Source organism: Hylobates moloch, unplaced genomic scaffold (genome assembly GCF_009828535.3).
Source record: "Hylobates moloch isolate HMO894 unplaced genomic scaffold, HMol_V3 SCAFFOLD_4, whole genome shotgun sequence".
NCBI classification, from domain to species: domain Eukaryota; kingdom Metazoa; phylum Chordata; class Mammalia; order Primates; family Hylobatidae; genus Hylobates; species Hylobates moloch.
The window spans coordinates 5183332-5209179 of NW_026652279.1; the positions used below are offsets into that span (position 1 = coordinate 5183332).

General features: G+C 40.4%; 1 pseudogene; it reads right to left on the reverse strand.

Moving 5' to 3' along the window:
* Positions 1-1107: 1107 nt before the first annotated feature.
* Positions 1108-25848, reverse strand: part of LOC116466530 (keratin, type II cytoskeletal 8-like) — a 34117-nt pseudogene continuing 9376 nt past the window's right edge.

Genomic DNA, 25848 nt, shown 5'->3' on the forward strand with positions numbered 1-25848 from the left:
TTATACAGCTAGTAGGTAAAGGAACTGAGATGGGATTATAGAACTACAGATATAAAAGCCCGTGCCCTTAGCCACTACCAGAATCCAAAAACATGAGTTGCTGGAGAGAAGCTAGATCTAGTGAGACGCTTAGTATTATCTCAGACCTTATTTCCTTTTCAGTCTTCCTTTCTGTCTCATGGACCACACACATGGTCTTCTATTGCTTTTACTAATTTTCTTCTCTTCTCTTACTCTTGACTTGCTATTCCCTCCTTCTTCCCTGAATGTTTTCTATTCAGACTATGACTTCTTCTTCCTTATGGACTCTGCCTCTTCATAACTTGGGATTGCCATGACCTCTTGCATCTTAACTCTATCTCAGAGGATTAAATCTATCTCATACTCTCATATTTTTAAAAAATCTATTTAATACTTTAAGCTTCAGTTCCTGTTGCCAATCACCTCATTTCTTATGAGTTTTAAAATTTAAATTATCAAGAGCAAGGATCCAGTTAGTCCAGCTCCTTTTCGGGCGCCAGCCTGTGTTACTGGGAAGCCTGTATATGCACTGACTGCCTCTACATCCAGTGCCTAACCCCGATCCACTCCAGTGGAGTTTGGGTAGGATTAGAGCTGGTTCAACACCTCTCTGGAGTTCGGGTTTTGTTTAGAATTTTTAAAATTAATTTCTTATAACATTTACATGACTGTAACATCCATATCCACTGGGACTTTTTAAATTTTTATTTTTGTTTCAATAGTTTCTAGGAACAGGGGGTCTTTGGTTAGTTACATGGATAAATTCTTTAGTGGTTGTTTCTGAGATTTTAGTGCACCCATCACCAGAGCAGTGTACACCATCTCCAATATGTAGTGTTTTTGTTTTTGTTTTGTTTTTTTGGCAGAGCTAGCTGAGCTTTTATTTTGGGGGAAAAAAAGAACAATTGAATTGTTTTGTACCTGGAGGCATGGGCAAGGGGGGTGCCCCAGGCAGAAAACTAACCCGCGGGTGGGCTGAGCCTGAGGTGGGTCTTCTGTTCCCTGTGCTCCCCTGCACAGCAGCCTCCCTTATGGGCTATGGGGCAGCCGCAGGAGGGGCAGGCTGAGAAGGGCTGCCACAGCTTTTCACTTGGGCTGGACGTCAGAGGACTCGGACACCAGCTTCCCATCGCGGGTCTCGATCATCTTAACAACCACGGCCCTGGTGGAACTGGTGCGGCTGAAGGAGCCGGACACCCCGCGCCAAAGCTGGAGCCCAGGCCATAGCTGAGGCCGGGCTTGTGAGGCCCCCACAGGCTGAGCTCAGCACACCTCCATAGCCACTCAGTCTTCCTATGGATACTCCTGTTCTGCATCCCAGACTCCAGCTGGCTCTCCTTGCCCTCCAGCAGCTTCCTGTAGGTGGCGATCTCTATGTCCAGGGCCAGCTTGACGTTCATCAGCTCCTGGTATTCACGCAGCTGCCGCGCCATGTCCTGCTTGGCGTTGGCATCCTTAACCGCCAAATCCCCGTGTAGCTCGGCATCTGCCATGGCAGCCTCCAGGGAAGCCCTCTGGTCAACATCAGCCTGGAGCTGGCTGATGTTCCGGTACATCTAGGAGCTCTCACTCTGTGCGCCGCAGGTCATCCCCGTGCTTCCCAGCCAGAGTCTGCAGCTCCTCATACTTGATCTGGTACATGCTCTCGGCCTCAGCCCGGCTGCAGTTGGCGATCTCCTCCTACTGTGCCTTGACCTCAGCAATGATGCTGTCCACGTCCAGGGAGCGGCTGTTGTCCATAGACAGCACCACAGACGTGTCTGAGATCTGGGACTGCAGCTCCCGGATCTCCTCTTCATATAGCTGCATGAGGAAGTTGATCTCGTCAGTCAGCCCTTCAAGGCGAGACCCCAGCTCTACCTTGTTCATGGAAGCTTCATCTGCATCCTTCTTGATGAGGACAAATTCATTCTCCATCTCTGTGTGCTTATTGATCTCATCCTCATACTTGTTCTTGAAGTCCTCCACCAGCGGCTGCATGTTGCCAAGCTCCGCCTCCAGCTTCAGCTTCTCCTGGCCCAGTCTCCAGCTGCCACCTAAGGTCGTTGATGTAGCTCTCAAACATGTTGTCCATGTTGCTCCCAGCCATCTGCTGCTGCTGTGGCAGGAGGCTCCACCTGGTCTCCAGCATCTTGTTCTGCTGCTCTAGGAACCTTACCTTGTCGATGAAGGAGGCAAACTTGTTGAGGGTCTTGATCTGCTCCTCCTGGGTGCGCACGGCCTGGATGTTGGGGTCCACCTCCAGGTTAAGGGGGCTCAGCAAGCTTTGGTTGACCTGGACGGTGGTGATGCCTCCCATACGGCTGCTCCCACCATAGCCTCCACCCAGGCCACCTCGGAAGCTGCTGCTGCCCACTTAGGAGAAGCTCGAGGAGTTAAGCGGGCTGAACCAGGCAGAGATTCCAGAAGGATTGGAGAAGCTGCTTCTTGCTCCAATATGTAGCCTTTTATCCCTCACCTACCTCCTACCCTTCCCCCTTAAGTCCTCAAAGTCCATTATAACATTGTTATGCCTTGGCATCCTTATAGCTTACCTCCCACTTAGAACATATGGTATTTAGTTTTTTATTCCTGAGTTACTTCACTTAGAATAATGGCCTCCAGCTCCATCCAAGTTGCTGCAAAAGACATTATTCCATTTCTTTTTATGGCTGAGTAGTATTCCATGGTTGTATATACACAACATTTTCTTTATCCACTTGGCCGATGGGAATGTAGATTGGTTCCACATTTTTGCAATTGCAAATTGTGCCGCTATAAACATGTGTGTGCATGTGTCTTTTTCATATAATGACTTATTTTCCTTTGGGTAGATATCCAGCAGTGGGATTGCTGGATTGAATGGTAGTTCTACTTTTAGTTCTTTAAGGAATCTCCATACTGTTTTCCATAGTGGTTGTACTAATTTACATTCCCACCAGCAGTGTAAAAGTGTTCCCTTTTCAACAAATCCATGCCAGCATCTATTGTTTTTTCACTTTTTAATTATGGTCACTCTTGCAGGAGTAAGGTTGTATCTCATTGTGGTTTTAATTTGCATTTTCCTGATCATTAGTGATACTGAGCATTTTTTTCATGTGTTTTTTGGTTGTTTATATATCTTATTTTGAAAATTGTCTATTCATTCCTTTGCCCACTTTTTGATAGAATTATTTGTCTTTGCCTTCTGAATTGTTTGAGTTACCTGTACATTATGGATATTAGTTCTTTTTCAGATGCATAGTTTGTGAATATTTTCTCCCACTCTGGGGTTCTCTGTTAACTCTGCTGATTGTTTCTTTCACTGTGCAGAAGCTTTTTAGTTTAATTACGTCCCATCTATTTATTTTTGTTTTTGTTGCATTTGCTTTTGCATTCTTAATCATGAATTCTTTGCTTAAGTCAATGCGTAGAAGAGTTTTTCCAATGTTATCTGCTAGAATTTTTATGGTTTCAGGTCTCAGATTTAAGCCTTTCATCCATCTTGAGTTGATTTTTCTATAAGGTGAGGGATGGGGACCCAGTTTCATTCTTCTACATGTGGCTTGCTTAGCTGGGACTTTTTAAACTGTATGTAATATACGCTTTATGTAAAGAATAATATGTAACATATAGAACATATAGTTTAATGTTATATATATATCATATATAGAGAGAGAGTTTAAAAATAAAAGGAAATGTTTATGCTTGATTCAGCAGTGCTACCAAGTAACAGGGACTTTCTTTCTTTTCCTCTAGCCTTCTCTTCCCTTTCTGTTAGTATCATTCTCAAGTAAAATTCTTCTGCATAGAGCTCATGGAAACTGACACCTTATATTTCTACATGTCCAGGTTTAGCAAAAAGAGGAACGATGCCTCTGTTTTTCAACAAAATACACAAGTCCTAGTAATAAAACCCAGATTGTGTCTCAAAGGCTTATACTGAGTATGGACACATTCTTGATCCAACCATAGTAGTTGGGTAAGGAGGCAATGAAATGCTCACATAAGCCATATTAATAGCTTGTCCCCCATAGATGCTGGAGTTGAGATGAAACCAATACTACATAAACATTTTGGACTCTAAGTAGGATAAGAGAGATTTTTCAGAGGAAAATTGGGGGCTCCCCTCTGAAGAGCAAATGAGTCATAGGCCTACAGATTTTTCCACCACAGCGTGGACCTGCTATGCTGCGTTTTGAGCCTGGAAAGGGCGTAAAGACTCATGCTTTCTATTCTAGGTCACCAGTAGCCTTATCATTAATAAAATTAGTAGAGATAAAGGAAATTAAACTTTTCCTATGTAAACCTTGGTTTAAGACCTACAGCAAGATTTCCATTTCAGAACTTAGTAGTGTGACAGCTCCTCAGCTGAAATGAACAGGTACGCTAGGTCAGATGGCTTCAGGAAAGCCCAGTTTCCTCATCTCTCCAAAAGATGATTGGGTGGGTTCTGCTCCCTATTATAGGAAGAAACAAGGTCTTTAAAGAAAATACAGATGGAAAAACAGGAGGCTGAGGTGTGAGAGGAGGCAGATCATCTGGGAAAAATAGATTTTTTTTAAAGTTTTGGTCATATTTCTGATTAGTTATGTGACCTCAGGCAAATCACTTAATAACTTTGGGCATCTTCATTTGAAAGATGATGAAATTGAATTTTTTTTTTATTATTTCTATTACTTTGCTGAAATTCCCCATCTGTTCACACATCTTGTCCACCATTTATTCTAGTTTTTAACCTACATTTTATCATTCTTTAAATTCTCTATGTTATACTGCTAACATTTGGCTTGTCTCTGAGTATGTCTCTATTGATTATTTCTTATGTTGACCATGGGTCACATGTTCTTCCTTCTTCAGTGTCTTTTTTTTTTTTTTTTTAACTATGTCTTACATACTACGTGCAAAAGATCAAAGATCAGGAGAGACATAAGTAAGCAATATTTGCCTCCAGAAAATGACATGTTCCTTATTCTGTGAGGCTAATGGTGTTGGGAGCTGAGTCAATCTAATCTAATTTTAGCTTTGATGAAGCATTAATTCAATTCAGTTCACCTGAAAAATGTTAACTTCACAAGGACTTGAGATGTGAGTACTGGTAAGATTTCTGGGATCTCTCTTTGTCTCAGAGCCTCTCCTGGCATTTTGAATTTGGGTGCTGTTTAGAAATTTATTTATTTCCTACAAAATTTACATGTCTTAAAAACATCTCCCTTATCAGCCAGGACTTTTTAAGTTGTATATGATAATATATATGTTTTGTAAAATATAATATGTAATATATAGTTTAGTGTTTTATATATATACATAATAGAGAGAGAGAGTTGAAAAATAAAAGGAAATGTTTATGCTTGATTAAAGCATAAATTTTATGGAATTTCTCTTAGTTCTCCTGCCCCACATTCAGCCTTTTTTTTTTTTTATTATTATACTTTAGGTTTTAGGGTACATGTGCACAATGTGCAGGTTTGTTACATATGTATCCATGTGCCGTGTTGGTTTGCTGCACCCATTAACTCGTCATTTAGCATTAGGTATATCTCCTAATGCTATCCCTCCCCCCAACCCACAACAGTCCCTGGAGTGTGATGTTCCCCTTCCTGTGTCCATGAGTTCTAATTGTTCAATTCCCACCTATGAGTGAGAACATGTGGTGTTTGGTTTTTTTGTCCTTGAGATAGTTTACTGAGAATGATGGTTTCCAGTTTCATCCATGTACCTACAAAGGACATGAACTCATCATTTTTTATGGCTGCATAGTATTCCATGGTGTATATGTGCCACATTTTCTTAATCCAGTCTATCATTGTTGGACATGTGGGTTGGTTCCAAGTCTTTGCTATTGTGAATAGTGCCACAACAAACATACGTGTGCATGTGTCTTTATAGCAGCATGATTTATAGTCCTTTGGGTATATACCCAGTAATGGGGTGGCTGGGCCAAATGGTATTTCTAGTTCTAGATCCCTGAGGAATCGCCACACTGACTTCCACAATGGTTGAACTAGTTTACAGTCCCACCAACAGTGTAAAAGTGTTCCTATTTCTCCACATCCTCTCCAGCACCTGTTGTTTCCTGACTTTTTAATGATGGCCATTCTAACTGGTGTGAGATGGTATCTCATTGTGGTTTTGATTTGCATTTCTCTGATGGCCAGTGATGATGAGCATTTTTGCATGTGTTTTTTGGCTGCATAAATGTCTTCTTTTGAGAAGTGTCCATTCATTTCCTTTGCCCACTTTTTGATGGGGTTGTTTTTTTCCTGTAAATTTGTTTGAGTTCATTGTAGATTCTGGATATTAGCCCTTTGTCAGATGAGTAGGTTGCACAAATTTTCTCCCATTCTGTGTCCCTGGGATGCAAGGCTGGTTCAACATATGCAAATCAATAAATGTAATCCAGCATATAAACAGAACCAAAGACAAAAACCACATGATTATCTCAATAGATCAGAAAAGGCCTTTGACAAAATTCAACAATGCTTCATGCTAAAAACTCAATAAATTAGGTATTGATGGTACGTATCTCAAAATAATAAGAGCTATCTATGACAAACCCACAGCCAATATCATACTGAATGGGCAAAAACTGGAAGCATTCCCTTTGAAAACTGGCACAAGACAGGGATGCCCTCTCTCACCACTCCTATTCAACATAGTGCTGGAAGTTCTGGCCAGGGCAATCAGGCAGGAGAAGGAAATAAAGGGTGTTCAATTAGGAAAAGAGGAAGTCAAATTGTCCCTGTTTGCAGATGACATGATTGTATATCTAGAAAACCCCATTGTCTCAGCCCCAAATCTCCTTAAGCTGATAAGCAACTTCAGCAAAGTCTCAGGATACAAAATCAATGTACAAAAATCACAAGCATTCTTGTACACCAATCACAGACAAACAGAGAGCCAAATCATGAGTGAACTCCCATTCACAATTGCTTCAAAGAGAATAAAATACTTAGGAATCCAACTTACAGGGGATATGAAGGAACTCTTCAAGGAGAACTACAAACCACTGCTCAATGAAATAAAAGAGGATACAAACAAATGGAAGAACATTCCATGCTCATGGGTTGGAAGAATCAATATCGTGAAAACGGCCACACATTCAGCCTTTGGAGCACCACTGAAAGTTGGAGGACCAACTTGTTGAAAATCTGAGATCACCTGGACGACTTTCTCTTAGCTCTCCTGCACTGCTGCTATTCATCAGAATAACACACTCAAGCACCCAGAAAAAGCCTCTGGGAAAGAACTGGAGAATGGGTGTAAAGTTTCTCTGTGTTTAAGGATTCTTGGGATTATAATCTCTCGTGATGCTTGCATCCAGTCATTAAAAATTTATGGAAAGTTAGGCTACTTTATCTCCGTTAGCATTTTACTAGATTTCCTTCCTCTCCCAATACTACTAGGGTTAAAGTAATTGTTTTCCTCTGTTAGGAAGGTCTTACCACTTTCTGGAATTTAGCTTTTTAGGTTTCTTTGCACCCTCAGCCTTCTGTAGCTTATCCAGTGTACCCTTCTTAGGGATACATTGGAAATGATGGTCTTCTAGGCCCTAATCCTAGGTCATTTTGAATGATAACTTCTAAATTCTAAAGTCATTGACAATATGAATAAACTGTTAGAGACAATGTGGACATTAGATATTTGTGTAATCAGAAACTGCCTCATAACTTCTCTTTTTGGCTTTTTGATAGTTGAATAATAGACTCAGCAACACAGCAACTAATAGGAAAAAGGGGATCATGTAAGGTGAGATACCAACATTTGCTTAAGGTAATCCTAGTCAGGACCCAGCATGGCTAAAGCACACAGTGGTTTTGTTCTTGTTGGGTTTTGGCTGCTTTATTTTTGTTATGATTGTTGTTTTCTATTATAAGTATTATTTTGTTTGAAGAAAATAAAATGTCTTCTTTACATGACAGGTCTTAAGGTGGTTACTTTTGCTTTTAGCGAATGCATAGGAGGAAAATCTAAGCTACATTCTAGGAAAAAGGGTAATTTTGACCAAATATCAAACAGTTAGGTCATGAGTGGAGCTAGCATCGCTGATGGGTCTCTACACTAGGGATAGAGTTATTTTGGATCTGCTGCTGCGTTGTTGCATAGGGAAAAAAAGAGAAAAAAAAAAAAACACTTTATACCCCAGAAAAGTGGAGGACAGAGCTTTGACCGATATCTCAGCCTTGAGGCATTGACTCTGTCTTGCTGACTCAAGAATTCATGCCCCTGAGGATTCTAGGTCTAACTTAAGCTCCCAATATTCCTGCTCTATTAATTAAATCATCCACTTCACACAGGCATAAGGAGATTCTACTTACTCTTGAAAAGTCTAACTTTTCTAGCACTTTCTCACATTTCTTAATGTTGGCCTTTTATAGGATGAATAGTTCAGTCCCCAGAAAGCCTATTAAATCATTTACAAGGGCAAATGAATGACATTATGTGCAAGGTGAGTTTGCAGCAGAATTGATTATTTTCTCAGCTGATATCAGTGGAAATCTACTGAGTCTCTACTGTGTTGGTGAAAAACAGATCATGTTTGACAAATGTGGCTGGATATTTTTATACATTTCCTCTATTGCCTGATAAGTGGGAGTGAGGGAGGTGGAATTTATCTGAATATTTGTAAAGTGCATGACACTGAGCACATAGGTGGAATGATTTATGAAACTAGTAATGCTTCCTTTCTTGGGAGAGTAGAAGTCATCTAGATCAGTGCTTAGAAATATAGGCTTTGGAGTCACTTACCTGGGTTTAAGTCCTGATTGCACCATTTGTTTGGGCAAATTTCTATGTCCTAATTTTCTCAGGATAATAGAGGTATCTATTATTTATCTCGTTCTTTTGAATATATGCAATAGTATTTCTATAGAATTTTGCACAGTGCCTGGCACATAGTTGGTTCTTACTAAGTGGTAACTATTATAATAGGAGGAAATTAGAACGCTTCAAGAAAACCCAATAGCTCATATAGTAATAACTCTCATGGACTTTCTTCAGTTGTACACTCATTTTATTTTAGCCTGGAGGTGTGATTGGATATTTTCTGCCAGTACAATTGACTAGCAGAGAATTAGTTGCTCAAAATATGTTCAACTTTATAATGCACGATAAGATTTAGCCTGAGTATCTGGTTTGATATTCTATTTAGGTCCTGCACAGTTCAATATTAAATGGAGTTTCTACCCTAGCGTGAAAGGAGGAAGAGAGAAAATAGGCTCCAAGAGAAATTCAGCTCCAAAATTCCCCGAATATTAGAGTGAGACCGTCTGGAATTCAAAATGTTACTGTAGGTAACTGACAGCTGAATATTGGAAGGTATAGAAAATAGAAGGCTAAGGTGGACATTATTGCTATACCTATACTCAGGTAAGAATGTTTTCAGGGTCATGAGTTACAGATCCTGCATAATGATGCCAAACAGAGCACAAAAGAACAGTTATTAATATTGTATCTGATTATTTAGCTATTTCCTTATCCCTTTCCCATTACCAAGAAGAGAGGCAAGAGGCAGAGTGTATAGTGGTTAAGATAAGCCAAGAGGCTGGAATCAGGGAATCCGGATTTGAATCTTTGTATTGCCTCTATGTTGATCCTAGGCCTCAGTTTCCCCAACTGAAACACTGTAGTAACAATGCTGACATTACTGGGTTCTTGTGAGTTAAAGAAGATAAGGTATGTAAAATATGATGCTCAATATAGCTTAATTTTTCTTTTTAATCCAGAAGAAAAGCTCAGTCTTACATATTCCCCCTCTTAAGGCTGACAGTGTATAAAGAACTGGATGTCAGGTGAGGTGATTCTGGACCATAAACCACATTTTCAACTATACACTCACAGTGGTTATTATCTGGAGTCTGCATAGAAGAATAGAAGAGGTGATGAGGTAGCATTTCTTACTTTGTTTTCTGAATTCAGGCTAAGTATCTAGCTGTGTGTAAGAGCTTTGAAATCTGCAAGGTATCATTGGTGTCAGTGCCAAGAATAAAACTGTGCCAAACCACCAATGACTGCCCTGGCTTATCCAAGCATTGATCAGTCAAGGCTCAAGGCTTTGAGATGTGTGCTAGGAGCTGTTCTGGGGAAAAAGAATCACTGGCTATAGAGTCAGCAAGCCAGCAAGCAATGTGCTCATCCTTTCATCATCAGGGATGTCAGAGGGTGCTCATAGGTACCAAGGGGCTTGCTTGCAGCAAATACTCACACTCAAGACATCTCCCTTTATGAGCCCTTTTGTGGTCTCCCACCATTTCTGTCCAACTGTAGAGTAAAATTTCTTATTTCAATAGAGAATGTTTTCAATTACTGGCTGCTGTCCTAATTATATAAAAAGTTAGATGCCCAGAACAACAGAGTGGAATCTTAGCACACCGTCTCACTTATCTTTGTGGTTCCCTGGGCTTAGCACAAAGCTTAACATACTGATTCTTTTGAGAAAATTTGTTGATCATCTCCTTTATACTCTCACATCTATTCATGTACACAGACATCCAACCTAATTTATCATGCCCATTATGCAGATAAGAATATTGATGTTGAAATGAGAACACATGGACACAGGAAGGGGAACATCACACTCCGGGGAGTGTGATGTTTTGTGTTGTGTTCTGGGGTGGGGGGAGGGGGGAGCGATAGCATTAGGAGATATACCTAATGCTAAATGACAAGTTAATGGGTGCAGCACACCAACATGGCACATGGATACATAGGTAACAAACCTGCACATTGTGCACATGTACCCTAAAGCCTAAAGTATAATAATAATAAAATAAAAAGAATATTGATGTTCAAAGAGGGGAAGGAACATGCTCAGGATCACATCCCTACTCAGTAACTGAGCAACGCTAGAGTTCTTTGATTGCAAGAACAACTATCCATTGCAGTAACTTAAGCAATAGGCAGATAAATCGACAGACAAGTAAGAAGATATTAAACAATTTGTGGAATTGAAGGGAGAGCTGAAGGTTTAGGTTTTGGAAAAGACATGGGTAAGCATCCTGAGGGGTCTTGATGGCAGGAACTCACAAGTAGTCTCTCCATGATTCTGCCATCAGGTCTTCCATCCTCAACCACCTCATACATGTGACTCCCCAAGATTCAAAATTCTGGAGGGAGATTCTGGTTGTCATCAAGTCAAATCTTCAGTCCCCCACCTAAGCTGTAGTCAGGGACTGTGGACTCCATGATTGACATCCCTCCAGAGCACACAGGGTCAGAGTCAGGGTCAAATTCTCAAAGGATGCTGAGAAACCAGAAAGACAAACAAAAACACGTATGAAAAGAGTATACACTGCCTGTTTAAAACAGAACAAACCCTTTCCCAAGGGCAAAAATTTAACTTTCTAAAAAGTTTAGGTACCCACTTGGTATAAAATGATTCCTTTAATGAATGTACCTTCAGACTGATGAGTAATGATCAAGGCCCTTGGGGCTACCTCCAGCTTTTCTTCCTGATGCATGGCCCTGTTTCTGTGTTGGAAGTAAGGAAACTTGCTGTTCCAGGGCTTAACCTATATCTAGAGAATGATTCAGATATAATGAAGAAAGTACCTGGTGTATAATAGCCCTTGCTGAGCATTTCAATCCCTTAAAAAAATCCTTTTTGCAGGATTTTTAAAACTGTATTACTCATATCTTGGACAAACCCAGGGTTATTCTGAAGCAAAACTTTGACCCAGGGAGAAAGCATATTAGCTTGAGGATGAAGAGGACTGGGTTTGGGTCTACCATTTGCTAGTTTGGACAAGGCTGCTTTACCTTCCTTGACCTCAATTTGTTAATTTATATTATTAATGAAGATGTTCAACTACACACTTTTTATTGAAATAGTATGACAAGTGACTGTGAAGATAAATGCCTTAAAACTTAATAAAACTAAATTTCACTTTACAGATGAGCCTTACTTTCATCCTTTTAAACACAATTTTGAGACACATAGAAACAGACAAGATAGACACCAAACTTCAAAAAAATTATTTAAATTGCATATCTATCCTGGCTTCTAGACAATGCAAATCATTATTGATATACTATGGCCACTACCTCTGCCCTCTGCCCTCTGATGAACTGGTTGTTTTGAATGCCTGAGCACTCTTAGAAGCCCTCTCTCCTCACTACTACTTCCCCAAGTTATGACTAACTTGGATAAACTGGTGGGCACAGAGGGTTAACAGCCCACCCACCCTCTTTTTAATGACTTTCTCAGAAACAGAAATGTGAGGCAGTGTTGGTATTCAATCATCACTCTTGGATCTCATTTGAGGCACTTGGGCAATTTCCTCTCTGAATATAAACATTAAACAGCAAATAAGCATAAACAAAGAGAACATTATTAGATTCTGCAAATATCATATAGATTTTTTTATGTGTATAATTTAACTTCTTTGGTGGTGCCTATAGAGTTTAATACTCATATTTTATTTCCACCACTGCAAGGAGATAGGAAGTAACATTGGATGTCAGCAGGTCTTCTTGAATAACCCAGACACTCTTCTGAATTCTAAGGATAGAGCCTTGTTCTCAAGGAACCCACAGGTGGTGGGGTGTGGAGAGGGAGTCCTCTCCATTATCCCTTCAATGCATGATAAATAGTTGTAATCAATATCTACCTGTAAGTTTGGCTAAAAACCAGCTTCTGCAAAGCCCAACCAGGAGCTCAAGTGTTCTGTTCCCCCAGCTGCCAATCAGAGTAGGGAGGGCATGAAGGAGACATAGGAGATAGATTCATGAAGAATACTTGTTACTTTTATATGTGATCTGCAACTTTAAGAATTTTTTTTCCTGATACTACCAAAATGAATTCATCAAAAGATAGCCTAATGATGGTACTTTTCTGCCACTTTGTGTTATAGACTCCAGGGAGTAAATGTCTCTCATTATCATAAAGAGGGAAATTATGAGCTTTTTCTCCATGAGCTATAAGACAATTTTATCTTCATTTTCGTTCTTCCAGGTGGTTATGTTGAACATGTAAATATTCTCCCTGCTGTGAGTATTGCTGCAGCTGGCCAAAGATGCTTTATTTTAAAGATGTGGATGCAGGAAGATAAAAGCATCAGAAACACTGCATGGGGTAAGATCTTCCTGGCTGCCAGGGTCTTGGTTTTGATAGTGATAGCAATGGGACGTTTGCTGGGACAATGTTGAAGCTGTACTTTGTCTTAGTCAAGGTTGGTTTTTTGTTACAATTATCATGTGTCTCCTCAAATGAGCTGAAATATTAAGGGGCTGTACTATAAGGATACAGGAGCATTTTATGGGGTGTTAATTATAGTCTGACTTCTGAAGGGTCTGGGTTGAAAAATTGAGTATCTATTCTCTGTCTCTCCTCTCTCTCCTCTCTCTGAGTCCATATGGTCTCTCATTTTCATTTATTTTTGCACCTCCGCTTCATTCTTCTCTTTTTTCGACACTCCTGCTGAATCTCCATCTCTGCCCATATGGTAGAAGACAGCTGCCCCGGCTTCCTTATTCACATGCCCTTGACATTCACATGTCAAGCGGGGAGTGAAGACTAAAACTCTCACATCTTTTTCTTCAAGCTCCTAGGAAAGAGTCTCTGATAAGCCTAGTTGGGCCCATTTTATCTACCTATGGTTTAATCAGGAATTTCATGGAAATCCTAAAGGCCAAATACGGACCCCCAAGAAAAAAGAATTCCTTAGTTAGCATTGTGGTGAGCACCTCATGGGCATTGTCTTTGTCTAAAGTTTATAGAAATCCTATGAGGTTGCTATTACAATCTAATTTTCTATATGTTACAAAGCAGAGTCTCAAACAGTTGAGTAATTTGCCCAGGATCATACACTGATTTTTATTTCTTTTAGAGACAGGGTCTCACTCTGCTGCTCAGGCTGAAGTGCAGTGGTACAATCATAGCTCACTGCAATCTCAAACTCCTATGCGCAAATGATCCTCCAACCTCAACCTCCTGAGTAGCTAGGGCTACAGGCGTTTGTCACCACAACAAGCTAAATTTTTGTTTCAGTATTTTATTTTTTGTAGAGATGGGGTCTTGCTCTGTTGCCCAAGCCGGTCTTGAACTCTTGGCCTCAAGTGATCCTCCTGCCTAGGCCTCCCAAAGCACTGGGATTACAGGTGTGAGCCACTGCTCTCAGCTCCCTCACCTTCCCCTGCAAGCTTTTTACCACTACTGTCTCTTGCTCCTAAACAAGGTCTCTCAAATTTCAGTCAGCATCAGAATCACTTGCAGGACTCATTGAAACCAAGATATCTGGGCCCTATATTCAGAAATATTGATTCTGTAGGCCCAGGAATGAGGCTGAGAATGTGCATTTCTAACAAGCTCTTTTGTGAAGCTGATGCTATTAGTCCAAGGTCCAAAGCTACTTGGTCCTTGCTACTTTGAGTAGTACTGCTCTAAACAATCAAGAAGTTAACGTTCTCATGAATGAAGAAATCCCTTTGAATTGTAGCTATACTCCATAAATAATCAGAATTTAAAAAGTTCCTGTGAGCTCATTTATTTGCTTTGTCTAATCCCAATATTTTGCTCATTCTGTTTTTGACGCATCTTCCTAAGAAAGAAAACGCTTTCTGACTTGGGACACTTGCAGTTAGAGGGACTCGCAGTAGTCCTGGATACATACATAATTTTGAAGGCTATTATAGAAGCCACTTACGTAACTTTCCCCTTAACCCTCCACTGAGATTTTTAAAAATCACTGCAATTTGGCCTGGCACTGTGGCTCACGCCTGTAATCCCAGCACTTTGGGAGGCCGAAACGGGCGGATCACAAGGTCAGGAGATCGAGACCATCCTGGCTAACACGTGAAACCCCGTCTTTACTAAATATACAAAAAATTAGCCGGGCGCAGTGGCGGGCGCCTGTAGTCTCAGCTACTCAGGAGGCTGAGGCAGGAGAATGGCGTGAACCCGGGAGGCGGAGCTTGCAGTGAGCCGAGATCGCGCCACTGCACTCCAGCCTGGGCGACAGAGCGAGACTCCGTCCCCCCCAAAAAAAATCACTGCAATTCTCATCAGAGAAGTAATTCTGAATAACATTTCCTCACTAGGAGATGGCAGAGATCAGTTTCCTGAACTAGGGTATATATGAACTTCACTCTTCTAATCCCATATAGTTTCAAAAAATTTTGTAGTCAGCAACGAAAATGAAGAAACTGCTACTACACATAGTGATGAATCTCACATGCCAAGTGTTGCTTGAGAAAAACGAAGCATGCTTCATGCCTCCATTTATACAAAGTTTTAAACAATCAAGATCTATGGGGATGGACGTTAAGACCAGACCGTGGTTACTGTTGGGGCAGGATAGTGACTGCGGGGCACAGGGGTGGGGGTTGTGGAGGTGTACTCCCAGGAGTTGGTGATGTTCTGTTTCTGATCTGGAGGCTGGTTGCATGGGCATGTGTAGTTGGTGGAAATTCATGAGCTTGTATACTTATGAGCTGAGCACTTTTCTGTGTCTGTTGTTATAGCCAGTATAAAAGATTCAGAGGCATTTAAAAAATGAGTCATTTGTAGAAAAGCAGTATATGAATTGTACTGACAAACCTATTGCAAATGTGCTATACTTTGACATGTAGAAAGAACCAGCCTGAAAGGAAACATTCCAAACCATGACTGCCTCTGGGTGGTGGAAATGTGGCTGGATTTACTTTTTGGGCTTTTCTGTATTGTCTAAATTTTCTGCAATGTGCATGCATTACATTTATTAATATATGTTAAGATATTTAGTTTTTATTTAAAACATGGATTTTGTTAAAGTAGAAGTAAATAAGAGAACCCAATCCCACCAAATTCAGAAACAGGAACTTCCTGCAAATGTCTATTTAATACAAATGTCAGAACAAAAAAGTGGCCATGGGAATTGTGGGGCCTTGACAATCACTTTATCTCATGTAAATGGTATTTCCCAAGGGCCTCTTTCAGGTTCTATTGGTATTTATAAAACAGGATTCATGAGGAAAGGGTACTTAGGAAGCAAGGAAATGATCATTTTGAGAGGTTTGCAAAACAGAATACAAATGTCCAAGGGCCAAGTAATAATGATAAATTAGTTTTTTGACCAAAGCTCAGAGATGCTAAAATCTCCAGAAAATCCATCAAATGTTCTCCAATACTTTTAATATTTTTGACAGTGAGAAAATTGAATAAAAATATAGATGTGTTTGTGGCCAGAATTTATAATGCATTCTTTCATTATTTCCCCTTGAAACTCTAGTAGGATAAAGCTTTTCAAAGAGGTTACACATTTTATGTTAAGCATCTCAACGTTTTTGATGAAAGAAACAATTTAACTTTCTTGAGGAAAAAAGAATGATGATGTGATCTTCAATTCTGGTCTCTAACTATTTCCTGAAATTTCACTATCCTTAACCTATATCAAACACATAAGGAAAGGAGAGGAGCCATGGATAATAGAGCCCAGTGCTAATCTGGTTGGCTGGGTGTAGATTGTACTTGCTATAGTTTGGAATCGGTCTCCTTGGGTTTGAATTCTGGCTCTCCCAGTCACTATATATGGAACTTAGGGAAGATAATATAGCCTATGTGAATCTCAGCTTCCTGGGCTGTAAAATGTGAGTCACTTTTATTCCTTCCTCATAGGGTTATTTCAAGGATTGTACAAAATTACATGTGTACCAGTTATCATTGTTTTGCTTTTCATCTCCAAATTTACCCTTCAATACCTGCTCTGTAATAATGGTGGACTTCCTTTAAGCATTTATCCTTTGCTATAAGCATAATGTTAAGCTTTCTTAGTAGCAGGCACTGGAGGCACATCAGAGGAGAAAAGGGGCTCTCTTGTGTGTTCCAGGAGCTGCACTGACAGTCATAGGTGTGGAGGGGAAGACATGTGGTGGGGCTCTGCCCTTATCATGATGCCAGAGCATGAGTCCCTCCATGACTCAGCAGCCCCAGTTAGTCTCACCTGTCCATGGTCTTTTCAATGGGGCACTGCACATTCAAGCTTTCTTCCCACACCTATCCAACACCCTCTGTAAGCCTGCATGTCCAGTTACCAGCCATATCAAACCTATGCCCCAAGGTTTACTTCCTGCTTGTCCAGCAACTGTGGACCAGCTCTGACCAAGCAAAACAGCAAATTTCTCTACCACCTAGTGAGTTGCAACCTTCTCCAATCAGGTCTGAAGCCCAGCCTTGGGAAGGTGGTCCCCCTTCCAAGTTTGTCCTGTTTTGGGTACTCTCCCTCAGCTCTGCTACCATTTAGAGTTCTCTCATAATTATCCTTTTTTACTTGGATTTTGCAAACTTTTCGTGTAGACAATGTAGTCAGTTAAACGGGGGGAAGCTCAGAGTTTATGAAAATACAGTCTAGGGACAAATGCAGCCAGTGGCTTTTGTGCAGCCTATGTTCTAAGAATGTGTTTTTACATTTGTAAACGATTGCTTAAAGAATGAGGAGGAGGAGGAAGAGAAGGAAGAGGAGGGGGCCACAAATGAGAAGAAAAGAAGGAGGAAGACTAGAAGGAAAACAGACCTTATTTGGCCTGCAATGCCTAAAATAATACCATCTGGTCCTTCATAGAAAAAAACATCCAAGACCTACTAAAGTATACCCTAGCAGTCTAAATTTTAACAAACCCTCCCGGTGATTCTGATGAAAGCTAAAGTTGAGAACCACTGGATTGAGAGAGTAGCTGATTCACTGACCACAGTGTTGGTCCTTAACCTATTATACAAATGACCAAAAGTAATTGAGGATTTGTGTGGGAGCTGGCAGAAAATAATTCTCTTCTCTTGAGTAGTGTGGTGTGAAGATGGAAGTTCCACAGCTGTTTTGGTAGCACAAGGGGAGTGTCTGGAGCTGGCAGGTGACAGGCAAGATCCTGAGGACTAAGCCAATACCACAATAAGTAAGACAAAAAGGCAGGCAGAACTCAGGGCCTCGTGGCTTCCGTGGAGCTGCTGGATCAAGCTCACCTGACTCAGGACTTGTCAGATACACATGTCCCTATAAATTCACTCTAGAGAGGTGTTTTTCCACTTAAGCACTGTTGATATTTGGGGTCGTTCTGTGTCTGGTAGGCTTCAACCACATCCTGGGCCTCTACTTTCTAGATATCAATCAGCCCAGCCCCTTAGTTGTGGCAACCAAAAGTGTCTTCGATATTGCCAGTTGTCCCCTGGGAGCAAAAATCACTCATAGTCAACAAACACCACTCTAGAATTTCAACTGGTTTGACCTGTGATTTTGGACCCGGCATTATAAATATTTAATGGGTCCTATAAATGTTCAAGCATTGGTATATATTACTAAGATCAAAAGATTGAAAAAGTTTCTCTTAGCAGCAAATGTCCATAATCAAGGAGATTATCCTTGAAATATTGCTCCTTAAGTGATTAGACTCTGGCTTCCTGCTTTGAAGAATATCGTAACATAAATGTCGTCTCAAAACCCACATTCCATATTATCCCCAGAACTTCTGGGCATTGTTTCTAACGGGCTTGTGTTCAGAGTTCCTATTCTCAATGCATGTTTAACTTTGATGTATGTCTTTCTCTCTGTTCTGTGTAACCCACATGACAATCTGTTCTCATTTTCTGATTTCCATGAAATCACTTTTAGGGGCACAATGGGCATGGAGAGCAACCTTACAAGGGCAGTCAATAAAGGATAGACATTTGATCTTAGCCAAAAGGCTGAGAATTGATTAATAAAGGATAGAAACAAGGTATGTGTGCTTACTATCACTGTTGGGTATGAATCTTGGTTAGCTGATTTGGTTCAAGTGAGACTATCACATTGATTAATATCCCCTGGGCTTCACAAACTGGAAGGGAGAGTAAAATATAGACTGGTCAGATTGGATAATTACCAGGTTTAGTTGGGTATGCCCTAGTTTTGCTAACTTAATACGATTCTCTCTTTCTTTTCTTTTCTTTCCTTTCTTTCTTTCTTCTTCTTTTTTTTTTTTTTTTTTCAGAGACAGGGTCTCACTCTGCTACCCAGACTGGAGTGCAGCGGCATGAACACAACTCACTATAGCCTCGACCTCTCGGGCCCAAGCAATCCTCCCATCTCAGCTCCAGAGGTAGCTGGGACTACAGGCACTTCGCCACCATGCTTGGCTAATTTTTTTTCTTTTTTTTTTGGCAGAGACAAGTTTTTGCCATGTTGCCCAGTCTGGTCTCAAACTCCTGAACTCAGGCAATCCACCCACCTTGGCCTCCCAAAGTGTTAGGATTACAGGGGTAAGCCCCTGTTCCTGGACCATTTCATTTGCTTACATTCATAGACTTGTAAGCTCCTCTAGGTTTGTTGAGTCCTTTTTTCATATTTCTGGTTAGGTCTCTGTTCCACATTCTTAACACTAAGTGCATTGTGTGTTTGCTTAAGCTAATATGTGTAGAGCTTGACTTTAAAAATGTACTCCAATGGACAACATAGATACATGTAGATTTGAAGCATATATTTACTAAAGGTATAGAGTAATAGGCACTAGAGGTGGGAAGTGATGCTGTAGGTTTACAAGCAGATAAATTAAATATTTGTCTCTCAGGGCTTAAAAAATCTTATAATGTGCGGTAATTTAGGCCTCAGGCATAAGTCTTTAGCTCAATTTCTTGGCTCTCACCACTGTCCTCCAGCAAATTACAAAAAAAAAAAAGAACCTCTCCTATTGTATTATGAAGGCACTTCATCTCTCTCTTGATCACCTCTAAACTCAGTTTGAGGTCTCTTTGCACATTCAGATATTCATCACTGTGCTCGGCCAACAGAGAACCTTTTTCTCCAGGTCTTGCCCTTTGTGTCATCTCTGCCAGGGAGCAAAGTAATATAATTCCACAAAATGCACCATCCTGTAACCCCTTCAAGGAAGGTCATGCTGCTCAGCCCTGTGAGAACAAGGTCAGCAGACAGCCTCTAGGTGTCAATTCCTTCAAGGTTGCCATCAGCTGCAGAGCCTCCCTGCCTAAAGTCATGCCTTTCCTGAAGAAGCCTGTATCCATTGGATTGCATTGAGCAAAGTAGAGACATAAAAGGACAACTAGTTTGCTTTAATAAAACATTTTGAAAGTCTAAGCTTGCTCTAAAGATTTCCTATCAGGTTGGCCAAGGCTGTGTAGGGTCTGCACCTCAAATCTTACTCAGCATCCGCTTTTGGGGCACATAATCTGTAACAGAGACTTATGTTCCCATAACATAAAAGAATCCATGCTTATTCATTACATTTTTGAGTGCCTACTCTATGCCAGACACTGTACTAGGTAGTGGGGTTATAACAGTAAAGTGACACACCTGTCGTTTTGGTCCTGTGGAGCTTATGGTCTTTTGGAGGAAACTGACAAATCACACCCAAACAAATGAAGATGGATGGGTGAATCAACTGGAAGCCCTCTAGTTTATGTTGTGGACTAGTTGGTAAATTGACCCAAGCAATTTTACTCTGGATCTTTTGACAGAATTTGCTTATAGAATATTGGACAGCCAGTTGTCACTGGGATTTCTTTCAGTTCAGTGAATTTTCTCTTTTGCCTCCTCATTCTTTATGAAGAAAATCATTCAGACTATAGCTTCCTGGTTTTAGACATCCCCACTGGCAATTGGGACGTCTCTTTTGGAGATGTAATTGAAAAGACTGAAGAATGCACTGAGGACCTTCTGGCTGATAGAAGCTGACAAAGAAGCCAAGATAGTTTGGTCAAGATTTCTGCAATACCTGAGTTTCTAATCACAACAACAAAAATGGCATTTATTTCCTATTGACCCAAACAGTGGCAACGTTTTAGTCAAGGTTATTTAGAGGAGGTTAGAAAGAGAGGTGGATGCTTGGGCCATACTGAAGGCAGAAAATGGGTTATTCTACCATTAGCTTTTACTCGGCAATTTTTTTATCTCCCCAAAACACTTTGAGTTGAGCTTTTTGTCCCCTGGGAATTGGACAGGCTCTAGAAATCACATATATAGATTGGTTGTATATTTTCTCATTAACCATTATCTTTCTGAGCTCCCTAGTGGCAAATTAGCTAGGTCTAAGAAGTTATTATGGCATCTAAGCCATCGTGTATGTTTTGGGATTATGATGTAACTCAGAAATATTAACTCCCTCATGTGGGTGCCTAGAGTCTTGGCAAAGTCCCCCGTAGTTAGCTAGCCAGTGTTTGAAATAAATAGTAATAATAGTTAACAATTACTGACTGGTCACTATGTGCTAAGCAGTGTGCCAAATGTTTGATATACATTTTCCGACGTAAGCCCTGCAAGTATTCTATAAGGTAGACGTTATCATCATTTCCCTTTTACCAACATGGAAAATGAGGTTTGGATGGGTTAAATAATTTACCTTAGAGACATAGCGCTCTGTAACACCATTACCTTCGTCATAAATTAAGATTCCATTCATTTGGAAGCCACTAAAAGTTTATAATATGATTGTTGCATCTTCAGCAACTCACAACATCTTGTTTATACATTACTTCTGACACTGACACTGTTCTAATCAGCTTCTGTTCCTGGAATTAAAAATGGTCCAGTCCATTTTAATTCAATCCACTAGAACATTCACATGGCCCATGAAATGTTTTAGTTTCTGGAGAGGGAAAATAAGACAAAAATAAAAAGAAGCACTTTTTGCCCTCCATGAAGTCACAGTCTATTAGGCAATGCTAGTCCTTATTTTCTTTGCGTGTATGAGTCTGTTCTTCATTTCCTCACTATAGTTTATGGAAGTTGGACCAGGAAAGTAATGGAAAGAAAGTCTTACCCAAAGAATTATTGACATAACTATTTAGAACTCAGTTTCTTTGCTATTTGGCAAAATACCAAGCAAGTTTTCCTGACCAGCATAGGGATAAAACCTATGGCCTCTATCTCATTAGTACTGTTAGTATTAAGTAGGCAAAGCCAGCCTGGTTCCTAATTAAAGTATAATGATCTCCATTTATCTGAGGTATGGCTCCAGTCACCAGCTGATAAACCCTGTCTTTTGGGGGATACTGTTGTCTTCATATCCACAGAAATAGGCCCCTAGAAGTCATGTTTGAACTGCATAGCCCTATGGGCCGTGGCTGGTTAGTCAATAGGTTAAGACTACCCAAGCCAAACCAACCTCGTTGTTTTCCCTTGGATTCTCAGATGTTTTACTTTTGTTCTTGCAAGTGGTTAAACCAGTAATACCTAAACTTGAGGGCAATGGGATAGCCATTTTTGTGTACATGTCAAGGAGCAAAGAAAGCCTGTCTGTATCTAGAAGGACAAATACTGATGTCCAAAGGGAAACAGCCATAAGAAATGAAGAGAAAGTCATGAAAATGTTTGGATTTCTGGTTCTAGTCTGTTTTCATAAATTCTGGTTACAAGTCATTCCTTTATTCTTATAATAAATTCCCCTTCTTGCCATAAGCTAGCCTGAGTTGATTTTTGTTACTTGTCATCACTGACACTTAAGTGTTACATAAACTGAACACTCTTTACCAGAGTTGTCACGTACAGTTGTACACTGCGTAACACTGGGGAGTGCCAGTCACATCATTGATTGCATTATATAACCATATGCAATCCTGACTTTTATGGTCATTGAGTTTTTGAGCAATATATTTCCTGAGTGCTTACCTCAATTCATCAAATATTGAGTACCTATTCTACTTAATAAATTCTATTCTAGAGATTGTACTAGTTATAGGATGCAAAGATTAAAAATAAAAACAGGCCCTACTCTCCACATGGTCACAGTCTAGGAAAGCAGACCAACAAAAAACAATCACGACATAATGTGATATAGATGACAAAGAAGCATTTCAGAGGGGAACAGAAATACAATAACTTCCTCAGGAAGTATCAGGGGAGGCTTCACAGAGAAGCAATGCCTAAGCAAATTCCAGGTAGTAGGAACAGCATGTATAAATGTGTGAGTAAAGGTGGGAGGCTGAGCCAGGTGGAGCACCTGAGGTCAGAAGTTCAAGATGAGTCTGGCCAACATAGTGAATGAAACCCCATCTCTACTAAAAATACAAAGAAATTAGCCAGGTGTAGTGGTGCATGCCTGTAGTCCTAGCTACTTGGGAGGCTGAGGCAGAGGTTGCAGTGAGCCAAGATCATGCCATTGCACTCCAACCTCGGTGACAGAGTGAGACTCCATCTCAAAAAAAAAAAAAAAATTAGTATAAGTGGAATAGCATAGTATGTTTGCAGAACTGTGGATGGTTTGCAGCTGCAGAAGGTGGAAAGCGAGTAATAAATAAAAGAGCAGGGGCAAAATCACAAGAAGCTTTGCATACCAGGCTAAAGAGCTTGTACATTATGCAGTAAACTAAAGCTTTTCACATTGTGATAACTGAGTAATATAAACAAAATCCTAAGCTCCACATCTGACTGAACAAACCCCCTTTTGGTCAAGGGGACCTTAAAAATTGAGTTCCCGGTAATGACTGTATAGGAGGTAGGACACACCTTAATATGCCCCTTGTATTAGTCTGTTTTCACACTGCTGATAAAGACATACCCAAAACTGGGAGGAAAAAGAGGTTTAATGGACTTACAGTTCCACATGGCTGGGAAGGCCTCACAATCATGGCGGAAGGCAAGGAGGAGCAAGTCATGTGTTACAAGAAAGGTGGCAGGCAAAGAGAGAAGAGAACTGGTGCAGGGAAACTCCCATTTTTAAAACCATTAGATTGCTTGAGGCTTATTCACTACTGTGAGAACAGCATGGGAAAGACCTGCCCCCATGATTCAATCCCTCCCACAATACATAGGAATTATGGGAGCTACAAGATAAAATTTGAGTGGGGATACAGAAACAAACCATATCACTCCTCCTTATTAAGCTTTAACCAGAATTCTTTCCTAAGGAGTACACAGAAACCAGCTCTAGAAAACAAGAAACGGATGACTTATTCCTTTGTCACCTTTAGCCAATCATCTGAGGCTGTGACCAGTTTCTCCCTCCCTCTTTACGGTTTCCAGGTGACAGCTCACCACTTCACAATGCACACCTTCCTAAAGACTGACCTCCATCTCTGGGCCAGTTTTGGCCAACTATTGAAGGATGTGCAGTGACAGTTTTCATGTCCTCTGCTTTACCTTTTGATGTCAGAGGGTCAAGAACTCCACCCTCGGATCATGCTAATGTCATTTTTGAACACACCACCCACGAAGAGGCATGAAGCTCAATTGCACATATGCATGCTTCTCCTTTCATAAATATGACTCCTATAGCTTAATAAATATGTATACCTGGCCACCCCATTTGGCATAAATTCCTATTTTATTTTTCCCTTCCTAGAAATGCTTGCTCTTGGCTTTTGCTCAAGAGTTCAAGAGTACACTTCCCAGCCTGTGGGATGACCAGCCTGCACGCTGCAACCCTTTAGGATAAATAAAGCTCTCCTTTCCAAATTTATGAATCTGGCGATTCTTCAGTCAACATAATATATGAAGCACTTTGGGAACTTGCTAACATACTGATTCTGATTCAGTATGTCCAGGCTAGAACTAGCATTTTGCATTTCTAACAAGATCTGTAATAGTGCCAATGCTACTGGTCCATAGATCACCACACTTTGAGTAACAAGCCTTTAAGCAATGGGGCGTTGTAGGCTATTAAGCAGGGAATGATATGGTATTGCAGAATGATCCCCCAATATAGTGGGATGGTCATATTAGGCATAGGATGTGAGGAAGCATTAAGGCAGAAGACCAGTTAGAAAGCTATTTCAAGATCCACATGAGAACTGAGGAAGGCAGGAATTAACTCACTATGTCAACTTGAGTGTGTAGTGCTATGAAACAGTAAGGAGTATTCCTCCTTTCCTGCTTCTGTCTGGATTTGTGCTGCAGAATAATGGAGGACTTTAAAATTCTCTTCTTTAATAGCACAATATGTTTGCTGAGTGTCTGCTTTTACATCTACTGCATTCTTAAAGCCCATTTAAAATTATTTTCATTTTGACCTGCAAAATCTACTCTTGATCAAATAATTTGCAATCAAGTGGTAGTTTCAAGTGGGCTGAATTCAGTGCTAAGACAGGTTTATGATGAAAGAAAGTATTTACAGGGATATGGAGCATTGTCATTTTAACTGGGGACAAATTGTAGCTCCAAACTGTGCTCAGAGACAAACTGTGCCCTGTGTAGCACACCAGAGATGAGGAGGCACCTTGGTTTGCATAAGAATTGTCTGGAATAATTATTAAAAATACAGACACTTTACCTATCCTTCACCTTACCTCATCCTTACTGGGCTTACTTGGGGCTAAGACAACCGCATTTTTCACCAGCACCTCCAAGAGATTGTGACGCAGTTGAAATATCCATGAGAATTGAGAAATAGCAGTCTAGCTCATTTTGGCAAAAATGAATTGCCTTCTTATAATGTAAGTCATTGCCTATTACTAATCATAGCACCAAACACACAGACAAGGTAAGATGGTCCCTGCCTTCTAAGAGGTTATAGTCTCAATGATTTAAGTGATCAGGGTGTTTTATAAATCTCTACTAAAGATCCTTACTTCCACAACATACTTGTAAAGACTTCTGTGTCTGGCAAGGTCCACATCGGGTAACCATTGTTAATATCCTTGATGAACACTGATGCAAAAATCCTCAATAAAATACTGGCAAAACAAATCCAGCAGCACATCAAAAAGCTTATCCACCATGATCAAGTGGGCTTCATCCCTGGGATGCAAGGCTGGTTCAACATATGCAAATCAATAAATGTAATCCAGCATATAAACAGAACCAAAGACAAAAACCACATGATTATCTCAATAGATGCAGAAAAGGCCTTTGACAAAATTCAACCCTTCATGCTAAAAACCCTCAATAAATTAGGTATTGATGGGACGTATCTCAAAATAATAAGAGCTATTTATGACAAACCCACAGCCAATATCATACTGAATGGGCAAAAACTGGA